This window comes from Urocitellus parryii, chromosome 2 (genome assembly GCF_045843805.1).
Source record: "Urocitellus parryii isolate mUroPar1 chromosome 2, mUroPar1.hap1, whole genome shotgun sequence".
NCBI lineage: Eukaryota > Metazoa > Chordata > Mammalia > Rodentia > Sciuridae > Urocitellus > Urocitellus parryii.
Genome location: NC_135532.1, coordinates 105,428,750 through 105,455,650, shown reverse-complemented (window position 1 = coordinate 105,455,650; position 26,901 = coordinate 105,428,750). Strand labels below are relative to the sequence as shown.

The following is a 26,901-nucleotide window of genomic DNA, read 5'->3' as shown; positions in this document are numbered from 1 at the left end:
TTCCTCATTCCATTTCCGAGGCTCAGACTCCCTCTCCTACTTATCTGCTTTCCTTACCAAATCAGTAACTGATTCTTCCCCAGCCCCACTCTCCCCCACGTCTTGTGTTTTCGTTTGATTTTTACCCGCCTGATTTTTTCCTGGGCCACTGGTTTTCTCTTAATGCCTTGAAATCCCCCATACCTAATAAATGTAGTTGAAGTTACTCATTTTTTTTTTCCTGCACGGCAAAATCATGACTTTTTCTCTGTTCAAAATTAAAATAGTTTAACTCATCTATGTTGCATCTTGCTTTTTCAATTTCATTGGTTAGCCTGTAAATTTAGCTAAAGCTTTATCGCTGTCATATTACTATACTTAATCTTAATGTCAATGTTCATTCTCAAATAGCACCAGGAGAAAAATGCCTAGACCCCAGGTTCTGTCACACTTGTGTACTGGCTCTGAATGTATTTGTTATTTATTAGAACATCTTGTGCCTGGAACTAGTCGAGTCTAATGGCAGATGTGGTGTCTGTAGCACTGTTCTGGCAGTGCACTTGCCCAGCACCACAGCACTTACATTTTTAAGAAACCCCAATACTTTTTGAACTCTTACTTTTCAGGGTCCCCCCCCTCGTTTCTAGTTTAATTAAGAAAGACATTGGAATTTTCTAGTGTGTAATAATTTTGTGATAGTATAATTCCTCCCCCCTCACTCTAGTGGTAATGTGTAGTCCACATAGCACGTGGCAAGTTTTTCCTTGCAGCTAACATTTTTAACTGAGCTGTGTGCTCTAAGCACTGCTTGAAATGGGATGAATGTCTTTTTTTGTCATCTTTTAAACTTATTGATGTGTGTATCATAATGGATCTCAGAAGAAACTAGAAAATGTAGATTGAGACTCTTTTAGGTATAATGGATTTTAAAGATGATTAAATATACTTGCCTCTTCATACTTGAAGCTTTCTGTTTTAATCTAGGATACATGACTCTCTAGGTGTGGGTCACAAATGGATTTAAAAGTAGGTTTGTGGACCTCTAGAAATATTTAGCAAAATTATTTGCATTAGTATGTTTTTCTGGAGAGATAACTCATAGTTTCTGAAGCAGAGATTTGGACAATTCTAATTTATATAAAATTATTTCTTTTATTGAATTGGAAGTTGTATCTTTACTGTATATGTTTAGCCTCTTCTGTATTTAAGTTTTGAGATATTTGAAGATATTTATATTTCACTCATTCTTTTCTTCTCTGGACAAATATTCTCAATCTTTTTTTTTTTTCCCCACATTAAAGTGAAGTGAATGAATCCTCAGCCTGTATTACCTTGTATTGTACTAGTGATTGAACCCACAGACACTTTACTACTGAGTTACAAAATTACTTTTAGTTTTGAGACAGGGTCTTGCTAAATTGCTTAGGGCCTTGATAAGTTTCTGAGGCTGATTTGGAACCTGAGGTCTTCCTGTCTTTCCAGTTGCTGGGATTAGATGCTTGTACCACCATACTCAGGAACAGTCTCAGTTGTTTTTTTTTTTTTTCCTTTTTGGTAGTGCTGGGGATTGAACCCAGGACTTTGTCCATGCTTGGCAAGCACTCTATCAACTGAGCTATATTTTCAGTCCAACATTTTCAGTTTTAACCTCTTCTAATGACTTTTCTGACATTGTTTTCATTTGAACCTCTTCATGGTACTGATGGCTTTTAAAAGAGTTTATTCTTATAAGTATGGTACACCAAATTAGGTATTAACTAGTGTAGAAGATCTTAAATTATCTCTGTTTTTTTTTTTGTTTGGTGCTGAGGATTGAACTCAAGAGTGCTTTTCCACAGAGTTACATCTTTAGTCTTTTTAATTTTGAGACAGGGTCTCTCACTAAATTGCTGACGCCAGACTTGAATTTGTGGTCCTTTTGCCTTAGCCTTTTTTTTTTTTTTTTTGGTTACAGGAGGTTGAACTCTGGGGCACTTGTCCACTGCTACATCCCCAGCCCTATTTTGTATTTTATTTAGAGATAGGGTTTCACTGAGTTGCTTAGTGCCTTTTGCTGAGGCTGGCTTTGAACTCACAGTCCTCCTTAGCCTTCAGAGCTGCTGGTATTACAGGAGTGTGCCCAATTTGCCTTAGCCCTTTGATTGGCTGAGCTACTCACCCAGGGCTTCCTCTCTGGTATTATTATTATTGTTATGGTACTGGGCTATTAATCACTCACTGAGTTACATCCTCATGTATTTTTTATTTTTCATTTTATATGGGGTCTCGCTAAATTGCTGAGGATGGCTTTACAGGTGGGCACCACAGTGCCTGGCTCTGGTTTTAAAGAAGGTACTTCAAAACCAACGACTGGGGAGGTTGAGGCAGGAGGATTAAAAGTTTAAAGCCAGCCTTGGTGATTTAGTAAGGTCCTAAGTAACTTAGTGAGACCTTGTCTCTAACAAAATATAGAAAGAGCTGGGATGTGGCTCAGTGGTTAAGCCTCTACCTGGTACCAAAAAAAAAAAAAAAAAAAAAAAAGGCAACCACATCACACTAATTCACAGTAATGTACTGATTAGGAAGATAAATTGTGGACTAACCTTCTTGGGTTTAAGTTCTGCCTCTACAGTTTATTGACTGAACAACCTTGATTTAATTATGTAACATGCTGAGTTTTAGTTTCCTTATATATAAAATGGGGTTAATAATAGTACTTCTCTCAAAGGGTTGTTTTAAAAATTAAATTAATATATATGTGAAGAGTTCAGAATGTTCCCTGGCATCTAGTTGCTCTCTCTGTGTGTAACATTATAACTAATTTTATAGTCAACTAAATTTCTTTGGGTTGTTTTGGTCATGCTTTTCTAATTTTTTTTTTCCAGTGCTGGGATTGAATGTAGGACCCACTACCCTCCTTTCCCCAATTTTCAGTCATGCTCTCCTAATTATTATTATTATTATTTTTAATACTTTTATTTTATTTATTTTTCGTTTATTTGTTTTTATGTGTTGCTGAGGGTCTAACCCAGGGCCTCTCACGTGCTAGGTGGCGAGCGCTCTACCTCTGAGCCACAACCCCAGCCCCCTCTCTTAATTCTTTAATGGAATCTTTTTTGGTAGAGCTTTGCATTTATCTGTATTAAAATTTTCTTATCAGAATCTTTCCATTTTAATTGACATTTTAAAAAAACCATGAGTTGGTCATCCAGTAAATGCCAAATTACGTGTTTGATAAACTGTGAATTTGATAATGCTGGCGTTGCTGTTTTGCAAAACTTTATGAAAATGTTGATTACATAGTACTAAGAGCAGAGTTCTTGCCTTTCTGAAGAATGATAAAATTTTTATTTAATTCTTTGGTTCAGATTGGTTAAATTTAACCAGTTTATTATGATGCACCGTAAATATTTCCAAGTTTTTACAAGAAATGTATGAGGAACCTTGACAGTTGATTTACTAGAATTCAGATTTTATATACCTGTTTTGTTTTTAAATTTATATCTAGGGCTGGAGATGTGGCTCAAGCGGTAGCATGCTCTCCTTGCATGTGCTGGGTGCTGGGTTTGATCCTCAGCACCACATAAAAATAAAATAAAGATGTTGTGTTCACTGAAAACTAAAAAATAAATATTAAAAATAAAATAAATTTATATCTAGTCAACTTAGTAACTCAGAAAAAGAGCTTTAATTTGTCCTTAGTTGGCATTAATGAGACCATACTACTTTCCAGTCATGTATGTGATTACTATTTTTTCTAAGTGTTCATGAACTTCTTTAAATAATGATTCTAGAATCTTGATGGGAATTTCATTGAATTTCAGTGATCAGTATTTGGCAGGATCTCATTTCTCTTTTTTTGAACAACAGTACTATATTTTCTTGCCTTAGTCTTCTGTCAACCTCTCCTGATCCCATAGTTTCTAAATGAGTGCTAACTACTGTGTGGAATTTTTATCTGGAGCAATATATCTTATTGAAAACTTGCTTAAGAACACTAAGAGACTTTTTATTTGTCTTCTCATTCATATTGAGCTTTGGTTTCTATTAACTCCCATGCCCATTTTGTGTAGGATTCTAAAGCTAATTTATCCCATCCAAGCTGAAGAGATTTTTCTTGATAGAGATGCCTGAAGCAAAAAAACTCATCTAGGTCAACTTCTTTCCATTCCTACTGTTGTTACTGTGGTCTGGGCTCTTTCCTTTTTTTTTTTTTTTTTTTTGGGGGGGGGTGGTGGTGGTGGTGGTGGGGGGTGTGTGTGTGTGGGGGGGGGGGGTGGAACTAGGATTGAACCCAGAGGCGCTTTACCACTGAGTTACATTCCCAACCTTTTTCATTGTTTTAAGACAAGGTCTTACTAACTTGCTTAAGGCCTCACTAAATTGCTGAGGGTAGCCTTGAACTTATGATCCTTCTGCCTCAGTTTGCTGAGCCATTGGGAATACAGGAGTATACTACTGCACCCAGCTATCATTTGTTTTTTTCTTTTTAGTTGTAGTTGGACACAATATCTTTATTTTATTTATTTATTTATTTTTATGTGGGGCTGAGGATTGAATCCAGGGCCTCGCGTGTGCTAGGTGAGTGCTTTACCGCTGAGCCACAATCCCAGACCTCATTTGTCTTTTTTCTTTTCTTTTTTTTAAAAATATTTATTTTTTAGTTGTAGTTGCACACAATACCTTTATTTCACTTATTTATTTTTATGTGGGTGCTGAGGATTGAACCCTGGGTCTCGCACGTGTGAGGCAAGCGCTCTACCACTGAGCCACAACCCCAGCCCTCATTTCTTTTTACTTTCTTTCTTTCTTTTTTTTTTAATATATATTTTTTAAAGGAGTCACAGAAGCAAGATACATCAATATTATGGGAAATCACTTTTTTTTTTTTGAGAGAGAGAGAGAGAGAATTTTTATATTTATTTTTTAGTTTTCGGTGGACACAACATCTTTGTTTGTATGTGGTGCTGAGGATCGAACCCGGGCCGCACGCATGCCAGGCGAGCGCGCTACCGCTTGAGCCACATCCCCAGCCCTGTCTTTTTTCTTTAATTTTTTTTTTTAATTGTAGATGGACATAATACCTTCATTTAATTTATTTATTTATATGTGGGTGCTGAGGATTGAACCCAGTACCTTACACATGCTAGGCAAGTGCTCTGTCACTGAGCTATAACCCCAGCCCCCTTTTCTTTCTTTTTCTTTTCCCCTCCATCCCTCCTTTTTTTCTTCCTTCCTCCCTTTCTTTCACCAGGGATTAAGTCCAGGGGTGCTTAACCACTGAGCCATATTGCCAGCCCTTTATATTTTTTATTTAGAGGCAGCGTCTTGCTAACTTGATAAGGGCCTTATTAAGTTTCTGAGGCTGGCTTTGAACTTGTGATCCTCCTGCCTCAGCCTCCCAAGCCACTGGCATTGCAGGTATGCACCACCATGCCTGGTTTATCATTCCTTTAAATACTAATAATTTTAAAAATTATTAGTATTTAAAAAAATATTTTGTTTTAGTTGTAGTTGAACACAATACGTTTATTATATTTTTATATGGTGCTGAGGATTGAACCCAGTGCTCTATTGCTGAGCCACAACCCCAGCCCCTTAATTATTTTTTTTAAGATCTTGATGGAATTTTATTTTATTCATTTATGTAGAGCTGAGATTTGAACCCAATGCCTCACACATGCTAGGCAAGCGCTCTACCACTGAGCCACAATCTTAGCCTTTTATCATTCCTTTTTTCAAAGGACTACTGTAATAGCTTTCTATTGACTTGACTTCCAGTCTGTCTCCTGTCTTTTTAAAGTCTTTTCTTCCCTATTGAGATAATATATAATTATCTAATTAGAATTTTAATAATTTTGAGTCCTTACCCCAACTCTCTTATTCTGTTTTACCTTTTGTTTACTACCTTTTAAAATTTAAGCCTATGTGTATCTGCATCTGTGTGTGTGTGTGTGTGTGTGTGTGTGTGTGTGTGTGTGTGTGTGTATGTGTATTCCTATGTGCCTGTGTGCCCATGGGAGGGACTGAACCCAGGGCCTTGGGCATGCTTGGTGCATGTTTTGATACTGAGTTACATCCCCAGTCTCTCAAGCCCTTTTTAACCTTCCTATTCTTAGGGATGGCATGAAGTAGCACCCAGATTGAAGGCATAGAAGGATGGTGGCTCCCCACCAATTATCTTTGTGTGAGTCACTCCACAGACATTTAAGAATGTTTACTATGTTACCAGCACTTTATGAGATGCTGAGTTGACAAAGGGGCATGATAAAGTGTCAGTCCTCAAAGAGTCCTATATGCAAAAAGGGAGAAATTAGGTTTTTTTTTTTTTTTTTTTTTTTTGTACTGGGAACTGAATCCAGGGATGCTTAACCACTGAGCCACATCCCCCAGCCCTTTTTAGTTTTTATTTAGAGACAGGATCTCAATAAGTTGCTTAGGGCCTTGATAAGTTGCTGAGGCTGTCTTTGAACTTGTGGTCCTCCTGCCTCAGCCTCCTGAGCTGCTGGAATTATAGGCATGTGCCACTGTGCCTGACTGAATTGCATTTCATTTAATTGGTTGTGTGATTATGAGCTTTGCGATTTTATTATGTGATAAGCGTATTATGAATAGAAATAAGTATGTACTTAGATAAGATGTGTACTGTTAAATTTACTTCTTCTTTGCAACATAAATATATCATTTTTTGTAAGGTCTATATGTCCTCTGGCTACATGTTACAGCTTTTTATTTTTTTGGTTTACACATGACATTGGAATGCATCACAATTCTTTTTTTTTTTTAGTTTTCGGCGTACACAACATGTTTGTATGTGGTGCTGACAATCGAACCTGGGCCGCACGCATGCCAGACAAGTGCGCTACCAGCCCCAAGAAGAAAGGCAATTCTTATCATACATATAGAACACGTTACAGCTTCTTTTATTTTGCTTTTGGGTACTGGGGATTGCATCCAGAGGTGCTTTACCACTGATCAACATCCTCAGCCCTTTTTTATTTTTATTTTGAGACTGGGTCTTGCCAAGTTGCTTAAATTGCTGAGGCTGACCTCAGCACCCCCAAATTGCCGAGATTACAGGCATGCTCCTGGAAACAAGTTCTTTTGATTATTAAAAAAATTATAAGTAGGGGACTGGGAATGTAGCTTAGTGGAAGAGTGCTTGCCTAGCATGTGTGAGGTCCCGAGTTCAATCCCTAGCACCAGAGATGCACAAATTATATGGAGGCTAAAGGATATCATGAAATGACGTGAAATGTTAAAATTGTTACTAAAGAAGAAAAAAAAGCTAAAAGTGTTCCAAAAGGTCAAAGATTAAAAATATAATAGTAATGTTAGACACAGAGCAGGAGTGTCATATCTAGTAAAACCTTTGTACTTCATAGTCAAAGATGCTGTGGTCAAGGATGCTGTTATGAATAGGTATTTGGGCATATCTAGTAAGTTGGGTATGTAACCAGAAATTTAGTGTAATTGAAAACAGAGTAGTGTCTCTATCATCAAATAGAAAATATAGCACTTTATTTTTAATTCTAGGTGTCCCTTGAAGCTTTCTCACGAACTGCTAAGCAAAGCTTTGTTAGACCGTCTAGGTATGTATATAGGTATTACTGTCTACGTATAAAGATATTTATATATATATATATATATATATATATATATATATATATATATATATACTTGTCTATATGTAGGTATGTATGTGTGTAATACACACACAGTCCCACACACATACAAATTTAGTAATTTTCCCTGTAAGAAAGAATTTAATTCAGGTTATTTTTTATATTTTGATATGGGAATTGAACCCAGGGGTGTTCAACCATTGAGCCACATCCCCAGTCCTTTTTATTTTGAAATTTTGAGACAGAGTCTCACTAAGTGCCTTGTTTAGGGCCTTGCTAAGTTTCTGAGGCTGGCTTTGAACTTGTGATCCTCCTGCCTCAGCCTCCTGAGCTTGCTGAGATTACAGGTGTGCACCCCCACACTCACTGAGTGAAAAAGAACTCTATGATATTAATTTAATTCACTAATCTTGTAAAACATTTTCTGATTTTCTTTCTCATTTTTAACTACTGCAAGGGTATAGTAATTTTCAGTCCACCATCTAGTTAGTTATTAGATTCCTACAGCAGTTGGCAGAATGTATTTTTTTCATGTTGTGATGATGGTGATTTGGTGAATTTTGTAATTGATCTGTATCTGTCTTAAGTAACTAGTCTGCTTTTGGTTAAAAAAAAAAAAAATTCCCCCCTCTGTAGAACTAGGGAATGAACTGAGGAACATTCTTATCACTGAAGTACATCCCTAAAATTTAAAAAAAAAATTATTTTGCGACACGGTTTCACTTTTATTCCTACTTTCTTGAGTGTTTTTACCATTGAAAGGTGTTAAATTATGTCTAAGATTATTTGTGTAACAACGGAAAAGGTGAACTTTTTTTCCCCCCATGGTGCTTGTGATTGAACCTAGGGCCTCATGCATGTAAGGGAATTGTTCTTATAATGTATGCTGAAGTCCCAGCCCTTTAAATTTAATTTAATTTTATTCTTTGCAGTGCTGGGAATTAAACCCATGGCCTTAATGTGCTGGGCAAGTGCGCTACCACTGAGTTGCATTCCCCAGATCTTAAGTTTTATTTTGAGACAGGGTTTCTGTTGAATTTATGATCCTCCTGCCTCAGCCTTCTAAGTAACTGGAATCACAAGCATATGCTGCTGTAGTTGGCTTGGAAAATTTTTATGTGTAAAATATGAACAAAATAGGAAACGCTCACAGTTTATATTTTCTTTTTTTAAATACTTTTATTTTATTTTATTTTATTTGTTTTTTAAAATGTGGTACTGAAAATAGAACCAAGTGCCTCACGCATGCTAGGCAAGTGCTGTACCACTGAGCCCCAGCCCCTTACAGATTATTTTTTCTGATACTAACTGTATGTGAATCTTATTGGGTCTCATAGCTCTCCAGTAAGGCATTTTTTATTTGTTTTTATTCTTAGCTCTTTCACAAATTCTCATATTTCTTCAAGAAAACAAAACAGGTGCTAAAGATCAGGAAAGGAAGTAGATCAGTTGTGTTTTCTGGGCTTTTCTGGGCCTACAGTCTTTTTTTTTTTAACCATTTGAATTAATATTTGGCTGTTTTCAATTTGTTAATTTCTGAAAGTCTTTCTCATATTTTTAGTCCCATAGGTAAAACTATGTTAAATGCTTTTTGGAGGAACCACAATAGATTTAAAAAATTTATACAAGTAATAATTATATGGCTTGATGAATTTTCATTAACTAAATGTATCTATGTAACCATTATCCTAGATCCAGAACCAGACTGTTACCATCTCCCTTCTTCCCCATGGGAAGTTTACTGACTTCTTTTTTTAATTTTTTAAAATAATTTTTAGTTTCAATGGATCTTTATTTTATTTATTTATATGTGATGCTGAGAATCAAACCCCGTGCCTCACACATGCTAGGCAAGTGCTCTACCACTGAGCCACAAATCCAGTCCAAGTTTACTGACTTCAAACAGTATGAATTGATAAAAAATTACCTCTATATAACCTTATCTATTTTTAGTTCTCTTAATACTTATAATTTAAATTGATTAATTATTGCTCTATTTTTAAATAAAACATTTTTATTTTTTTAGACTTACAAGAAAGTTGCAAAATAGTATAAAGAGTTAAGTAATATTTGCCATTCATTTAATGTTAGCTGTTTTATATAATCATAGTAGAATCATGAGCCATATAATGATGTTTCATGTAACCACAGACTGCATATATGATAGTGGTCCCAAAAGGTTGTAATGAAGCTTAAAAATCCCTACTACTTAGACTGTTGTAGCCATTATAAATATTATGGTATAATGCATTCCTCATATGTTTGTGGTGAAGCTGCTGTAAAAAAAACCTATTACTATGTGTGCTGCTAGTCATATGAAAGTATAGCACATAAAATGATGTACACAATATAGTAAACAACTTTGTTACTGCTTTATATATTTACTATAATATACTTACTATGTATAACACATAGTGGTTGCCAATAAGCAACTGTTACTGACTTATGTATTTACTGTACTAAACTTATTATTTTAGAGTATATTTCTTTATTTAAAAATGGAGTTTGCTTGCTATAATGCTGGGCACAGTGATATATGCAGGTAATTCTAGCAAGTTGGGAGTCTAGGGTGGGAGGATCACAAGTTGAGGCAAGTCTGGACAACTTTAGAGAGAACCTGTTTCAAAATAAAAATAAATAGCCGGGAATGGTGGCACATGACTCTAATCCCAGCAGCTGGGGAGGCTGAGGCAGGAGGATCATGAGTTCAAAGCCAGCCTCAGCAACGGCCCTAAGCAACTCATTGAGACCCTGTCTTTAAATAAAATACAAAATAGGGCTGGGAATGTGGCTCAGTGGCTGAGTGCCCCTGTGTTTAATCCTTGGTACCCCTGTAAAAATAAATAAATAAATAAATAAATAAATATATGGATGTAGAGATCAATTGTAGAGTGCCACTGAGTTCAATCCCTAGTACCACCACCAAAAAAAAAAAAAAAAAAAAAATTGCTGTAAGACAATATTCCTTGTTATGTTGGCAGCAGCCTCATACACTCATGTTTATTGAGTCTCTTATGCTTATTTAATCCCATGTTTTGTTCATTATAGCTCTAGGAGCAATAGGCTATGCCATATGTATTCATGATATAGCCTGTGGGAGGCTATATAATTTAGGTTTGTGTGATTATAATCTATGATGTTCACACAATGTAATAACCACCTAATGACACATTTCTCAGAATTATTCCTTTTATCAAGCAGCATGTGACCGTATAATTATCAAGGGTAACATGATAATGTACAAAATTATTTACTAAAAATTCAAACCTGATTTAAATTTTACCAGTTTTTCCACTAGTGATATTTTTCTGTTCCAGGATTCTAAGATCTACATTTCAATTACTTTCTCCTTAGTCTTTTCTTTTTCTAATAATACCCTTTAGTTTTTCTTTGTCTTGCATGATCTTGATACTTCTGAGATAACTGATCAGAATGTCCATTGTTTTTTGGTTTGTCCAATATTTATGGTATATTTTGATAAATAAAACAAAAATGATATATCTTTCTTTCAAATAGCATTATGTTAAAGAATTAATTATATCAATATTTTTATTATTCTAATTTTTATCTCAATTGTTTGGTTAAGTTGATATTTACTTGCTTTCATGTTTTACATTTAGATATTTAATCCTTCTGGAGTTCATTCTTATATATGTTGTAAAATGTGGATTTAATTTTATCATTTTCCAAGTAACTATTCATTACCATTTATTTATTGAAAAGTCCATCTTCTCAGCTACTCAGGGCATTGAAGCAAGAGGATTGTAAGTTTGAGGCTAGCCTTGGTGGGATATATAGCTCTGTGGTAGAGTACTTGCCTAGCACGTGCAAGACTCTGGTTTTAATCTCAGGTATCACACATACGCAGTCTTTTCCCTTATTATAGAAATAATCTTTGATAGAATTTAACAACCTCTTATGATAAAGACACTCAAGAAAGTAGGAATAGAAAGAAACTGCCTTTACATAATAATAGCATATATGCAAGCCAAATAGCTAATATCATACTCAATGGTGAAAAACTGAAATTTTTTCCTGTAAGATCAGGAACAAGACAGTGATGTCCACTTTCACCACTTTTGTCCTAATACTGGATGTCCTAACCAGAGCAGTTAGACAAGAAAAAGAAATAAAAGGCATCCAGATTGGAAAGGAAGAAGTAAAATTATCATTCTTCGAAGATTTCACAAAACTCCCAAATCTGTTAGAATCAATTAATAAACAAATTCAGCAAAGTGATACAAATAATTGGAAAGCTGTCCTGAGTTATTGCATTGGAAGTTATTCAAATCATTAAATACCAGTATTACCCAAAGCAAGATACAGATTCAGTGCCATTCCCTATAAAAATTCCAATGACACTTCTTTTTGCAGAAGTTAAAAAATCCATCCCAAAATTCATATGGTATTTCCAGGGACCCCGAATAACCAAAACAATTTTGGAAATGAAGAACAAAGTTGAACATCTCACATTTACTGATTTTAAAACTTATTACAAAGCTATAGTAATCAAAACTTATAGTTTTGGCATATAGACAGACATAAAATAGCCCAGGAAAAAAACCCTCAAATGTATGGGCAAATGATACAAGAGTGCCAAGACTGTTCAGTGGGAAAGGACATTCATTTCAGCAAATCATGTTAGGAAAACTGTATATTCATATGTAAAAGTTAAATCTTATACTATATGCAAAAGTTAACATGAATCGAAGATCCAGATGTAAGACCTTAAAGTATAAAATGGTTAGAAGAAACCATGGGAAAAGCTTTGTACACTGGATTTGGCAGTGATTACTTGGATAGGACACCAATAGCCAGGCAATAAAGAAAAAATAAGTTGGACTACATCAAAACTAAAAACTTTTACACATCAAAAGATGTGAAAGGCAACAATGGAATGTCAGAAAATATTTGAAAATCATATTTGATAAGAGGTCAATATTAGTTGTAGCTGGACACAGTACCTTTCTTTATTTTTACGTGGTGCTGAGGATCGAACCCAGTGCTTCATGCGTGTGAGGCAAGCGCTCTGCCACTGAGCCACATATTAGACAAAGGTGCCAAAGATATAAATTGGAGAAAAGATAGCCTCTTCAACAAAAGGTGCTTGCTGGGAAAACTGGAAATCCATATGCAGCAAAATAAAATTAAGCCCCTATCTCTCACCCTGCACAAAACTGAACTCAAAGTGGATCAAGGACCTAAGAATTAAACCAGTAACCCTGTGCCTAACAGAAGAAAAAGTAGGCCCAAATCTTCATTATGTGTGTTAAACCTCGACTTCCTTAATAAGATTCCTGTAGTGTAAGAAATAAAACCAAGAATCAACTAAAAACTTCTCAGCAAAAGAAACAATCAGTGAGGTGAATAGAGAGCCTACAGAATGGAGAACCTACAGCAAATTTTTACCACACGTACATCTGATAGAGTACTAATCTCTAATATATTTAAAGAACTCAAAAATCGTAACACCAAAAAAAGAAATAACCCAATTAATAAATGGGCCAAGGAGTTGAACAGACACTTCTCAGAAGATGATGTACAATCAGTCAACAAATACATGAAAAAAATGTTCAACATCTCTAGCAGTTAGAGAAATGGAAATCTAAACTTTAAGATTTCATCTCACTTCAGTCAGAATGGAAGCTATTATGAAGACAAACAACAATAAGTGTTGGCGGGATGTGGGGAAAAAGGCCCTCATACATTGCTGGTGGTACTACAAATTGGTGTAGCCAGTATGGAAGCAGTATGGAGATTTCTTAGATTTCTTAGAAGACTGGGAATGGAACTACTGTTTGACCTAGCTGTCCCACTTCTTGATTTATACCCAAAGGACTTAAAAACAGCATACTACAGGAACACAGCCATATCAACGTTTATAGCAGCACAATTCACAATAGCTAAATTGTGGAACCAACCTAGATGCCCTTCAGTAGATGAATGGATAAAGAAAATGTGGCATATATACACAATGAATATTACTCAGCAATAAAAGAGAATAAAATCATGGCATTTGCAGGTAAATGGATGGAGTTGGAAAATATCATGCTAAATGAAGTTAGCCAATTTCCACAAACTAAATGCTGAATTTTTTCTCTGATATGTGGATGCTGATCCATAATGGGGGTGGAGGGAGCGTGGGAGGAATGGAGGAACTTTAGATAGGGCAAAGGAGAGCGAGCGTGGGAGGAATGGAGGAACTTTAGCTAGGGCAAAGGAGAGGGAGGGGACACAGGAGTAGAATGAGATGGACATCATTATCCTAGGTATATGTACAAAGATACGAATGGTGTGACTCTACTTTGTGTACAACCAGAGACATGGAAAATTGTGCTCTGTATGTGTACTATGAATTGAAATGCATTCTGCTGTCATGTATAACAAATTAGAATAAAAAAAAATTTAAAATATATAAAAGATCTAATGAAATATAGAGTTCAATTATCTTCATAAATGGAAATACTGTCATACTGAGGAGATAGCAATTCCTCTTAAATTACTCTAAACTGCAATATAATTTTAATAAAAAAAGAGGAAAAAAACCTTTAATATTTAGAATATATGAAGAACTTCTGTAGCCATGCATGGTGGCACAAGCCTATAATCCCATCTTCTTGGGATGCTGAAGCAGGAGGGTTGCAAGATTAAGTTTCTGCGGTTTAATGAGACCCTATCTCAAAAATTAAGAGGTCTTTTGTAGGATATAGCTAAGTGGTACAGCACCCTGGGTTCAATCCTCAGTACCACCTTCCCCAAGAAAAAAAAATCTCCTATAGTTCAACAATAAAAAAACTCAAAACAACTTGATTAAAAAATAAACATAAGCTTTCAAATAGATATTCCTCCAAAGATGTACAGATGACCAACAAGCACATAAAAAGGTGCCCAGCATTCTAATTATTAAGAAAATATAAATCAAACCCACAGTGAAATGAAATATACCCATTCACATCCAAAAAAGAAAAAAAGAAAGAAAGTGTATTGGTGTATAGGAGCAGATGTGGTCAAATTGGATCCTTTAGGCACTGCTGGTAGGAATGTAAATGATACAGCTGCTGTGGAAAGCATATGGTGGTTCCTCAAAAAATTAAAAATAAGGGTTAGGGATATGGCTCATGGTAGAATACTTGCCTAGCAAGCATGAGGCCATGGGTTTGAACCCCAGCATGGCTGAAAGAAAGAAAAAAAGAATTTCCAAATGACATCGGTTTCATTTATGAGTATATACTGAAAATAATTGAAAACAGGGTCTCTTGGTGCTCTTTGTACCTCTATGTTTTCAATGGTTAAAATGTAGAAGCAACAAATGTCCATTGAACGATGATAATCAAATGTAGTAAATATATGTACATATGATTTAATCTTAAAAAAATTCCAACATGCTATATTTTAATAAAGCTTGACATTATACGACTTGAAATAAGCCAGTAACAGAAATGCAAATACTGAATGATTCCATATATTTGAGGTACCTAGAGTAGTCTAATTCATAGAGGTGCAAGGTGGAAGGATAGTTGCCAGGAGCTGCGAGGACAGGAGTGAGTGAGGAGTTTATGTTTAATGGGTTTATAGTTTCCAATTTTCAGAACCAAAAGAGTTCTGGAGATTGATTGTATAATAAAGTGATTGTACTTAACATCATTGTGTTATGTGTATTTTGCCACACTTTACAAAAAAAATCATCTGGAAAAAAAAAAGTCCATATTTCTCCAGTGATTGGACATACCACCTTTGTTATATCCTGTATTTCTTTATGTATTTTGGTCTAATTCTGGATTTTCTGTTCTCTTTTTGTGATCTTTTGGTCTGTTCATGAACTTGTACCACAATATTTTAACTCTAAGTGCTTTATAGTATGTGTTAATGTTTGGTAAGGCTAGCCTGTCTTTGTCATGTTTCCTTTTTAGTCATTTTCTAGTTATTCTTGCATTTTTTCATCTCCATTTTTTTTATGGTGTGCTGGAATTAGGTAAGCATTTTACCACTGGCCTATATCCCCCCTCTTTCTGTATCAATTTTATTTGTTTTTGAGAAGGGATCTTGTTGTGTTGCCCAAGCTGGCTTCTCATGATTTTTCTGCCTCAGACTAAGGAATAGCTGGGATTACAGGTGTGTACTCTTTATTAGTTTTAGTATCAGTTCATACAGATCAGAAAATGGCTTGTTACTATGTTTGCCGAGATTACATTGAACTTAAAAAATTAATTTAGTGGATTGTCTTATTCAAGAATATTGTCTTTCCATTATTTGTCTTTTAGGGTTATTTATTTAATGCTGGGTATTGAATCCAGGGCCTTGTTCATGCTAAGCTCACTCTCTACTAGTGAGCTATACCCACAGTCCTCTTTGAGGGTTATTTAAAAAATTTTCTCATATAATTGTTGGTTTAAATAGCTCTATTTGAGTTAAAAATTCATGTATCATAAAATTCCCTTATTAAAGTATACAATTCTGTGGTTTTTAGTATATTCAGCAATATATGCAAACATTATCTCTACTTCATTCCAAAACATTTTCATCACTCTGAAAAGAAACCCCAGCTCAGTGCTTGTTTGGGCAGCATCTATACTAAAATTAGAATGATACAGAGAATATTTTCATGGCCCTGTGCAAGTTCATGAAGTGTTTCATATTTTTTAAAAGTGATGATGGTTTTGGGAGAGATTTTATTAAAAAACAAACAAATAAATAAAAGAAACCCATACCCATTACCAGTCATTCCCCATTCCATTCTCCCTCATTCCTGTCAACTACTAATCTTTCTGTTTCAATCAGTGTGTCTGTTCTGAATATTTTATACAAATGGAATCATAAAATATGTGACCTTGTGTGACTGGTCCTTTTTGTTGGCATAACATTTTGTAGGTTCATTCATGGTATACATTGTATCAGTAATTCCTTTTTCATTGCCAAATATTCCATAGTATGTATATACCATATTTTGTTTATTCACTGGTTGGTGGACTTTGGGATTGTTTGTATTTTTTGTCTATTACAGTAACGTGATATACGTGTATGTAGGCCATTGTGTAAACTGTGTTGTTTCTTCTTCCTTTCTTTTTTTGGGGGGTGGGTGGGGTGGGGTGGAATCTTGCTATGTTGCCCAGGCTGGCCTCAAATTCCAAGGCTCAAGTTACCCCAATTCTGACCTTGCCTCAGTTATCCCAGTAGCTGTGATTATAGGTATATACCACCATATCCAGCTTGACACTATTTTAAAAATTCCCTCATATAGGCATATGCTTTGCTTGTTAAATATTTCAAAGTATTCAATCTTTGTTGCTATTGGCTTTTCTCTGCCACTATATCATCCAAGTATTTTTTGATTTTGTGTTGATCTGCATTGATTTTTGTTACTAATCATAAATTAAGTTTACCTATAATTCCTTTAATATTTTTAGTGGTTAACTAAATTTTTAGCAAGCATATTTCATTTAGAACAGTATTTCCTTAATAATACAGGGTCTTTAGAATTTTTTAATGCCAGCCAGCGACACTTCTTTCTTCTTATGTTATTGTTGTCTAGGCTACATTTCCTTCTGTTTTCCCTCCCTTATTTCATCTTCTAAATCAGTCAGTATAGCTTCATACAGATGATTTTTTTTCACATTTACTCATCTTTTTTTAAAAATTTTTGTGTTTCCCCTTTCTTGAATTCATTTTGAATCTTTTGTGGTTTCTATTTTCCTGAAGTACTTCCTTTGAAGGTGTCTTTATTGAGCGTGCTGAAGGTCCTCTTGCTGGAAATGTGTTTATTTCGCCCTCATTTTTGAAAGATAGTTTGGAATTCTAGTATAATATATTACCTTAGCACCTTGTGGGTATTATTTTATTTGGTTTTTGTTTGCATTGTTCTTGAGAAATCCTGTACAGTGTAATAGTCATTCCTTTTTAGATAATTTGTTTTTCTGATTTTTTTTTTCAGGGGGAGGGGTTTTTGATTTTTTTTAATCCTTTTTTTTTTTTTTTGGTCTTGCTGGGGATTGAACCCAGGGCCTCACATGCTAGACAGGTGCTCTACCACTGAGCTACATTCCTAGCCCTTCAAGTTTTCTTATTGTAGTAAAATGCATACAACATGAAATTTACTATTTTAACTATTTTCGTCTTAACTATTTGAAAGTGCATAGCTCAATGTCATGAAGTACATCTGTATTATTGTGCAACCATTGCCACCATCCATCTCCAGAACCTCTTGTCTTGCAAAACCAAAGCTCTGTACCAATAAACAATAGGTTCCTTATTCCTCCTTCACTCCCAGCCCCAGAAGCCACCGTTCTACTTTCAGTCTCTATAAGTTAGCCTCTGCCAGTTATATCATACAAGTTAAATTGTGCTACATTTGTCATTTTGTGACTAGCTTATTTCACTTTAGCATATGCCCTTAAGCTTCATCTATTTTGTAGCATATATGAGAATTTCATTTCTTTTTAAATTGAATAATAACAACATATTAGCAGTGTAAGAGGGAATGCAGATATTATTTTTGTACTGCTATGGCAAATCTCAAAACGGGCCTGGGATGTAGCTCAGGGATAGAGTGCTTGCCTAGTGGAGCATGCACTGGGTCTTGATGGGCCCTGGGTTTGATTCCTGGAACCCCCCCCCCCCCCCAAAAAAAAAGTTGCACATTGGGCATGGTGGCACATGCCTATAATCCCAGGGCTTGAGAGGCTGAGACGGGAGAATCTTGAGTTCAGAGCCAGCCTAGCAAAAGTGAGGTGCTAAGCAACTCAGTGAGACACTGCTTCTAAATAAAATACAAAATAGGGCTGAGGACGTGGCTAAGTGGTGGAGTGACCTTGAGTTCAATCTCCAACACCACCCCACCCCCCCACCCCGCAAAAAAAAGTTGCATAGAATTTTTTTTTATTGTTGGTTGTTCAAAACATTACGTAGTTCTTGATATATCATATTTCACACTTTGATTCAAGTGGGTTATGAACTCCCATTTTTACCCTGTATACAGATTGCAGAATCACATCAGTTACACTTCCATTGATTTACATATTGCCATACTAGTGTCTGTTGTATTCTGCTGCCTTTCCTATCCTCTACTCTCCCCCCTCCCCTCCCCTCCCCTCCTCTCTTCTCTCTCTACCCCCTCTACTGTAATTCATTTCTCCCCCTTGTATTATTTTTCCCTTTCCCCTCGCTTCCTCTTGTATGTAATTTGTATAACCCCGAGGGTCTCCTTCCATTTCCATGCAATTTCCCTTCTCTCTCCCTTTCCCTCCCACCTCTCATCCCTGTTTAATGTTAATCTTCTTCTCATGGTCTTCCTCCCTACTCTGTTTTTAGTTACTCTCCTTATATCAAAGAAGACATCTGGCATTTGTTTTTTAGGGATTGGCTAGCTTCACTTAGCATAATCTGCTCTAATGCCATCCATTTCCCTGCAAATTCTATGATTTTGTCATTTTTTAATGCAGAGTAATACTCCATTGTGTATAAATGCCACATTTTTTTTATCCATTCGTCCATTGAAGGGCATCTAGGTTGGTTCCACAGTCTTGCTATTGTGAATTGTGCTGCTATGAACATTGATGTAGCAGTGTCCCTGTAGCATGCTCTTTTTAGGTCTTTAGGGAATAGACCGAAAAGGGGAATAGCTGGGTCAAATGGTGGTTCCATTCCCAGCTTTCCAAGAAATCTCCATACTGCTTTCCAAATTGGCTGCACCAATTTGCAGTCCCACCAACAATGAACAAGTGTACCCTTTTCCCCACATCCTCGCCAGCACTTGTTGTTGTTTGACTTCCTAATGGCTGCCAATCTTACTGGAGTGAGATGGTATCTTAGGGTGGTTTTGATTTGCATTTCTCTGACTGCTAGTGATGGTGAGCATTTTTTCATGTACCTGTTGATTGATTGTATGTCCTCCTCTGAGAAGTGTCTGTTCAGGTCCTTGGCCCATTTGTTGATTGGGTTATTTGTTATCTTATTGTCTAATTTTTTGAGTTCTTTGTATACTCTGGATATTAGGGCTCTATCTGAAGTGTGAGGAGTAAAGATTTGTTCCCATGATGTAGGCTCCCTATTTACCTCTCTTATTGTTTCTTTTGCTGAGAAAAAACTTTTTAGTTTGAGTAAGTCCCATTTTTTTATTCTAGTTATTAACTCTTGTGCTATGGGTGTCCTATTGAGGAATTTGGAGCCTGACCCCACAATATGTAGATCGGAGCCAACTTTTTCTTCTATCAGACACCCTGTCTCTGACTTGATATCAAGCTCCTTGATCCATTTTGAGTTAACTTTTGTGCATGGCGAGAGAAAGGGATTCAGTTTCATTTTGTTGCATATGGATTTCCAGTTTTCCCAGCACCATTTGTTGAAGATGCTATCCTTCCTCCATTGCATGCTTTTAGCCCCTTTATCAAATATAAGATAGTTGTAGTTTTGTGGATTGGTTTCTGTGTCCTCTATTCTGTACCATTGGTCCACCCGCCTGTTTTGGTACCAGTACCATGCTGTTTTTGTCACTATTGCTCTGTAGTATAGTTTGAAGTCTGGTATCACTATACCACCTGATTCACACTTCCTGCTTAGCATTGTTTTTGCTATTCTGGGTCTTTTATTTTTCCATATGAATTTCATGTTTGCTTTCTCTATTTCTACAAGAAATGCCGTTGGGATTTTGATTGGCATTGCATTAAACCTATAGAGAACTTTTGATAATATCGCCATTTTGATGTTGTTAGTTCTGCCTATCTATGAACAGGGTATATTTTTCCATCTCTAAGATCTTCTATTTCTCTCTTTAGGGTTCTGTAGTTTTCATTGTGTAAGTCTTTCACCTCTTTTGTTAGGTTGATTCCCAAGTATTTTATTTTTTATTTTATTTTATTTTTTTTTAAAGAGAGAGTGAGAGAGAGAAAAGGAGAGAGAGAGATAGAATTTTTAATATTTATTTTTAGTTTTCGGCAGACACAACATCTTTGTTTGTATGTGGTGCTGAGGATCGAACCGGGGCCACACGCATGCCAGGCGAGTGCGCTATCACTTGAGCCAAATCCCCAGCCCTTTTTTTGAGGATATTGTGAATGGAGTGGTTGTCCTCATTTCCATTTCAGAGGATTTGTCACTGATATACAGGAATGCCTTTGATTTATGCGTGTTGATTTTATATCCTGCCACTTTGCTGAATTCATTTATTAGCTCTAATAGTGTCTTTGTAGACCCTTTTGGGTCTGCTAGGTATAGAATCATGTCACCTGCAAATAGTAATAATTTAAGGTCTTCTTTTCCTATTTTTATGCCTTTAATTTCTTTAGTCTGTCTAATTGCTCTGGCCAGTGTTTCGAGAACTATGTTGAACAGAAGTGGTGAGAAAGGGCATCCCTGTCTTGTTCCAGATTTTAGAGGGAATGCCTTCAATTTTTCTCCATTCAGAATGATGCTAGCCTGAGGCTTAGCATAGATTGCTTTTATAATGTTGAGGTATGTTCCTGTTATCCCTAGTTTTTCTATAGTTTTGAACATAAAGGGATGCTGTACTTTGTCGATTGCTTTTTCCGCATCTATGGAGATGATCATATGGTTCTTATTTTTAAGTCTATTGATGTGGTGAATTTATTGATTTCCGTATATTGAACCAGTCTTGCATCCCAGGGATGAATCCTACTTGATCATGGTGCACAATTCTTTTGATATGTTTTTGAATCCGATTCGTCAGAATTTTATCGAGGATTTTTGCATCTAGGTTCATTAGAGATATTGGACTATAGTTTTCTTTCTTTGAAGTGTCTTTGTCTGGTTTAGGAATCAGGGTGATGTTGGCCTTGTAGAATGAATTTCGAAGTTCTCCCTCTTTTTCTATTTCCTGAAATAGCTTGAAAAGTATTGGTATTAGTTCCTCTTTAAAGTTTTTGTAAAACTCTGCTGTATACCCATCCGGTCCTGGGCTTTTCTTAGTTGGTAGTCTTTTGATGGCTTCTTCTATTTCCTCAATTGATATTGGTCTGTTTAGGTTGTCTATATCCTCCTGACTCAATCTGGGCAGATCATATGACTTAAGAAATTTATCGATGCCTTCACTATCTTCTATTTTATTGGAGTATAAGGATTCAAAATAATTTCTGATTATCTTCTGTATTTCTGAAGTGTCTGTTGTGATATTGCCTTTTTCATCCCGTATGCTAGTAATTTGAGTTCTCTCTCTTCTTCTCTTCGTTAGCATGGCTACGGGTCTGTTGATCTTATTTATTTTTTCAAAGAACCAACTTTTAGTTTTGTCAATTTTTTCAATTGTTTCTTTTGTTTCATTAATTTCAGCTCTGATTTTAATTATTTCTTGCCTTCTACTTCTTTTGCTGTTGTTTTGCTCTTCTTTTTCTAGGATTTTGACATGAAGTATGAAATCATTTATTTGTTGTTTTTTTCTATTTTTAAGGAATGAATTTTCCTCTTGGAAAACCCCCTTTCAGGGTTTTTTTTTTTTTTTTTTTTTTTTTTTTTTTTTTTTTTAATTTTGAGATTGAGTCTCAGTTGCCCAGGCTGGCCTTAAACTTGAGATCCTTCTGCCTCAGTCTCTGGAACAGCTGCAATCACAGTGTGTTCCACTGTTTTCTTATTTGTTTATATACAGCTCTGTGATGTGTTATCACATGTACAGATTTATATAAGCATAGTACACATGTATAGATTGATCACCAGAATTAAGATGCATGACTATAACATTTAAAGACCAGTTTAGCATATCTATCTTTGGTAAATGAAAAAAAAATCACCATTACTGTGTGGTATCATTTAATAAGACTAATACTTTAAAACACTAAAAACGATATTTCTCTACATATAAATGCTTATATGAAAATGCATAGGATGAACTCTCTGCATGGACCAAACTGACAATGAAATTTACAAATGAGATTTAAAGTGTTCAGATTGGGGGATTTTCTTTGGATTGAGTTTTTATAACTGAAATGTTTTCAGGTATCATCTGTAAATTAAAAATTTTTTTAGAGCCAGGTGTGGTGGCACATGCCTGCAATCCCAGCTACTGGGGGAGGGGGCACTGAGGCAGGATAATGGCAAGTTCAAGACTAGCTTGGGCAATTTAGCAAGATTCTGTCTCCAAATAAATTTTGTTTTAAAAACCTTTATTTTAAGGGCTAGGTTTGTGGCTCAGTAGTAGAACGCTCGCCTAGTGCACGCGAGGCCCTGGGTTCAATCCTCAGCACCATAAAAATAAATAAAACAAAGACATTGTGTCCAACTACAATTTAAAAATAAACTATTCTGTACAGTTACTTTGGGGAAATACTTATTAAATAACTCTTAAGATGATGCTGTTTATTTTATTCATTTATTTATATGTGGTGCTGAGAATCGAACCCAGTGCCTCACACATGCAAGGTAAAAGCTCTACCACTGAGCCACAACCCCAGCCCTCAAAATAAAAATTTTAAAAAGTGGGGGATGCAGATATAGCTCAGTGGTAGAACAACCCTTGAGTTCAATCCCCTATAATGTTTAAAAATATATATACCATACACATAACACACACATAAAACCAAGAACACAAATATAAAATTAAGTACATTTCCATTTATGGTACTCCTTTTCTGGTATTAAGAAATAAAAAGGAGATGGGAGAGTGCAGTGTTTGAGGCTGCCTTTTTAAATAAAATATTTATTTTTTAGTTGTAGTAGGACACAATACCTTTATTTTATTTATTTATTTTTATGTGGTGCTAAGGATTGAACCCATGACCTCGCATGTGCTATGCGAATGCTCTACTGCTGAGCCACAACCCCAGCCCGAGGCTGCCTTCGGTACTGGGGATTGGAAAAAGGGCCTTGCATACGCTAGGCAAGTGTTCTTCCTCTGAACTATATCCCAGCCCTTAAAATTTTTTTTATTGGAAGAATTTTTGAAATATACAATTCTTTATTATGGAAGCGTCTTCTATAGGATATCTTGAATCAAGTTGGCATTAATAGAATGTATGACTCGCTTGTGTACCTTTTATATAAATGTTACATTTACATATAAGTATACATCTGTGCATGTACATGTACCTGAAAGTATATGTACAAATAACATTATATTTTTCTCTCAGTGATAGGATTTAGAATGATTTTCCTTTCCTTTTTTGATGTTTTGTATAAATTTGGGTTATTTTAACATGAATTTGTTAATTGTTCCCCTTTTCACTGCTTAACATTTGAGAAAATTGATGACAATTTTTACCATTAACCTTTGGTTAGTAAAGATTTCACACCTCCATCATATTCTGTCATGTGAATCGGTGGTTTTGACTATTTTAGAATTTCAGTAAATATTACATGGAAAAAAAATCAAGTGCTGCAAGTAAAACGAGTGTTCCTTTTCTTTGCCATTTTCCTATGTTTCCTTTAAATCTTTTTATGCTATGTAACACTCAATATATATTCTTAAACATTTAAAATATCACAAACATCCTTTAAGTGTTTAAAAATATTAAATTACTTTTTTTTCACTTTTTATACCTTTATTTTATTTATTCATTTTTATGTGGTGCCAAAGATCAAACCCAGTGCCTTGCACATGCTAGGCAAGTGCTCTACCATTGAGCCACAACCGCAGCCCTTCTTAAATAACTTTAAGATGGAAAATGTTTAAAACTTTTAATGACATGGAACATATGATATGGTAACATCTCATTTATCTGAACTTTATTGTAAGCTTTGGTTCGGTATGAAGGATAGGTTATTAAAACCTGTCATCTGACTCAGTTTTCCCTCCTGTAAAATGGAGGTAATTATTCTGTACAGTTACTTTGGGGAAATACTTATTAAATAATTCTTAAGATGATGCTGTTTATAAAACTTATTTTATTTTCGTTTGAACATAGATTAGACACTTTTATATTATATTATTTTATATTATATTCTAATATGTTTCATATTAGAATTAGAACTTGTGCTGTTTTCTTCATAAAATATTGTTGTAGTGGTGCTGGGGATCCATCCCAGGGCCTCTTGCATGGTTGGCAAGCCTTCTACCACTTAGCTACATCTATCCACTCCCTGTCCCAAATTGCTTCCTTTTGAGTGTTCCATTTTTGTCTCCTTTTCTTTCTTTCTTTCTTTTTTTTTTAAAGAGAGAGTGAGAGTGAGAGAGAGAGAGAGAGAGAGAGAGAGAGAGAATTTTTTAATATTTATTTTTTAGTTTTCGGCGGGCACAACATCTTTGTTTGTATGTGGTGCTGAGGATCGAATCCTGGCTGCACGCATGCCAGGCGAGCGCGCTACCGCTTAAGCCACATCCCCAGCCCTTGTCTCCTTTTCTTTTCTTTGGTAAATTGAACATCATGCTTGCATAATCCTTTGTACAGTACATTGTCTATAAACTTATATTAACACAAAAATGCTATTTTAAACACTCATCAAACCTGTTGTGATGGATCAAATAAGGATAAGTCTTAACAGTTGTGCTGCTAATCCAAAGCTGTGTTGATCTGGAAATTAGACTTTGCTAAGCAGCATATGTGCAACAGGTGATCTAATCCATGTAGTCATTGTGTATAAATGAATTCATGGTTTAAACTTTGGCATGTACTGCTTGATAAAAGAACTTTTCAGTTAGGCTCTTGGCAGGATTTTGGAATGTGATTTTGTTTTAAATTTGAATGATCTCATCTGATGTTGATTCTTTGAATAGGGGCAGAAATGGTTATTTTCTTGCAAACTTGTTCTTAATAATCAAGAACAAATAATAAATATTGACAATGTGTTTGAAATGAAAGTATTGTTTAGGTGTTATGTAGAAGCATGTATAGGAATATGTCAATAATCCATTTCAATAATTGAGTTTTATCTAGGAATGAGGGGGGAATTTTATTTTAGAGAATTTACTGGATGAACTATATAACTCCATGTGTAATTGCCCTTTAGTATTAAGCTTCTAGTGGGCAGTTGTTTTGTTAATATGCTCATTGACAACAGCACCCAGCCCATATGTTCCCAATTATTATTATTTTCTGGGGGTACTGGGGATTGAACTCAGGGGCACTTGACCACTGAGCCATTTCCCCAACCCCATTTTGTATTTTATTTAGAGACAGCACTGAGTTGCTTAGTACCTGCTTTTGCTGAGGCTGGCTTTGAACTTGTGATCCTCCTGTCTCAGCCTCCTGGGCTTCTGGGTGTGTGCCACTGTGCTTGGCTCCATTTGTTCCGTATTACCTCATCCTTTCTTTTGAGTATGATTGACTTCTGGTCTGAAAATCAAGTTAAGCAAATTGACTAAGAATTTATGTTAAATGAAATCAAGAAGATGAAATAAGGCTTGAGGACTCTTGTTATTAGTGCTTGGGTTTGGTAAAAGTTAATTTGAGCACACTGGGGACTTTTTTTTTTTTTTTAAGCTTAGAGTTTTGTTCCATTTGGTTAAGGTAGTTTGATTGCTAGATAAGTGGATTATTGATAGTGAATGTAAATTTACCTGGTATAGTGAAGGAATGAGAGAGCTTTTCAGTTATGAAAGAATTATAATATATTGCTGATATTACTGGTTTTTAAAGAATTAGAATGCAATGGGCATGATGGTGCACACCTCTTTTTAATCCCAGCCACTTGGGAGGCCAGGACAGGAAAATCACAAGTTTGAGGCCAGCCTCAGCAATTTAGCGAGGCTTGACTCAAAGAGGGCTGGGAAGGTAGCTGAGTAGTAGAATACTCAGATATCTTTCTTCCAAATGTATGTTTTTGGTACCTTTGTCTGGTATGAGATAACTGTATCTGTGTGGATTTGTCTCTGTGTCTTCTATTCTGTACCATTGGTCCACATGTCTAGTTTTGTTACTGTTGATCTGTAGTAATTGCTTTGGCTCTTCTGGGTCTCTTGTTTTTCCAAATGAATTTCATGATTACCATTTCTATTTCTCTGAAGAATGTCATTGGAATTTTAATAGGAATGCATTTTTATTGCATTAAATCTGTATAATGCCTTAGGTAGCATGGCCATTTTGACAATGTTAATGCTGCCTATCCAAGATGGGAGATCTTTCCATCTTCTAAGATCTTCTCCAGTTTCTTTCTTTAGTGTTTTGTAGTTTTCATTGTAGAGGTCTTTCACCTCTTTTGTTAGATTGATTCCCAAGTAGTTTATTTATTTATTTTTTTAGGCTATTTTGAATGGGGTAGTTTTTCTAATTTTATTGCAGTGAATTCATTGCTTGTGTATAGAAATGCATTTGATTTATTGGTATTGATTTTATATCCTTCTACTTTGCTGAAAAATTCCACTAGAAGTTTTTTTATTATTTATTTTTTAGCTTTAGGTGTACACAATATCTTTATTTTATTTTTATGTGGTGCTGAGGATCGA

General features: G+C 35.4%; 1 protein-coding gene and 1 pseudogene across 7 annotated transcripts in view; both read left to right on the top strand.

Moving 5' to 3' along the window:
* The window catches only part of Tfdp2 (transcription factor Dp-2), a 162,857-nt gene that overhangs the window by 976 nt on the left and 134,980 nt on the right, over window positions 1-26,901 (top strand). For 2 of the 7 annotated variants that reach the window (XM_077795289.1, XM_077795288.1), the window contains exon 2: window positions 7,495-7,550. The exons of the other annotated variants lie outside the window; for them this stretch is intronic. The gene's annotated coding sequence lies outside the window, so the exon portion shown is untranslated. The remainder of the gene's footprint in view (window positions 1-7,494; window positions 7,551-26,901) is intronic. 7 annotated transcript variants of the gene reach the window in all.
* On the top strand, window positions 16,131-16,223 carry LOC113180236 (U6 spliceosomal RNA; annotated as a pseudogene).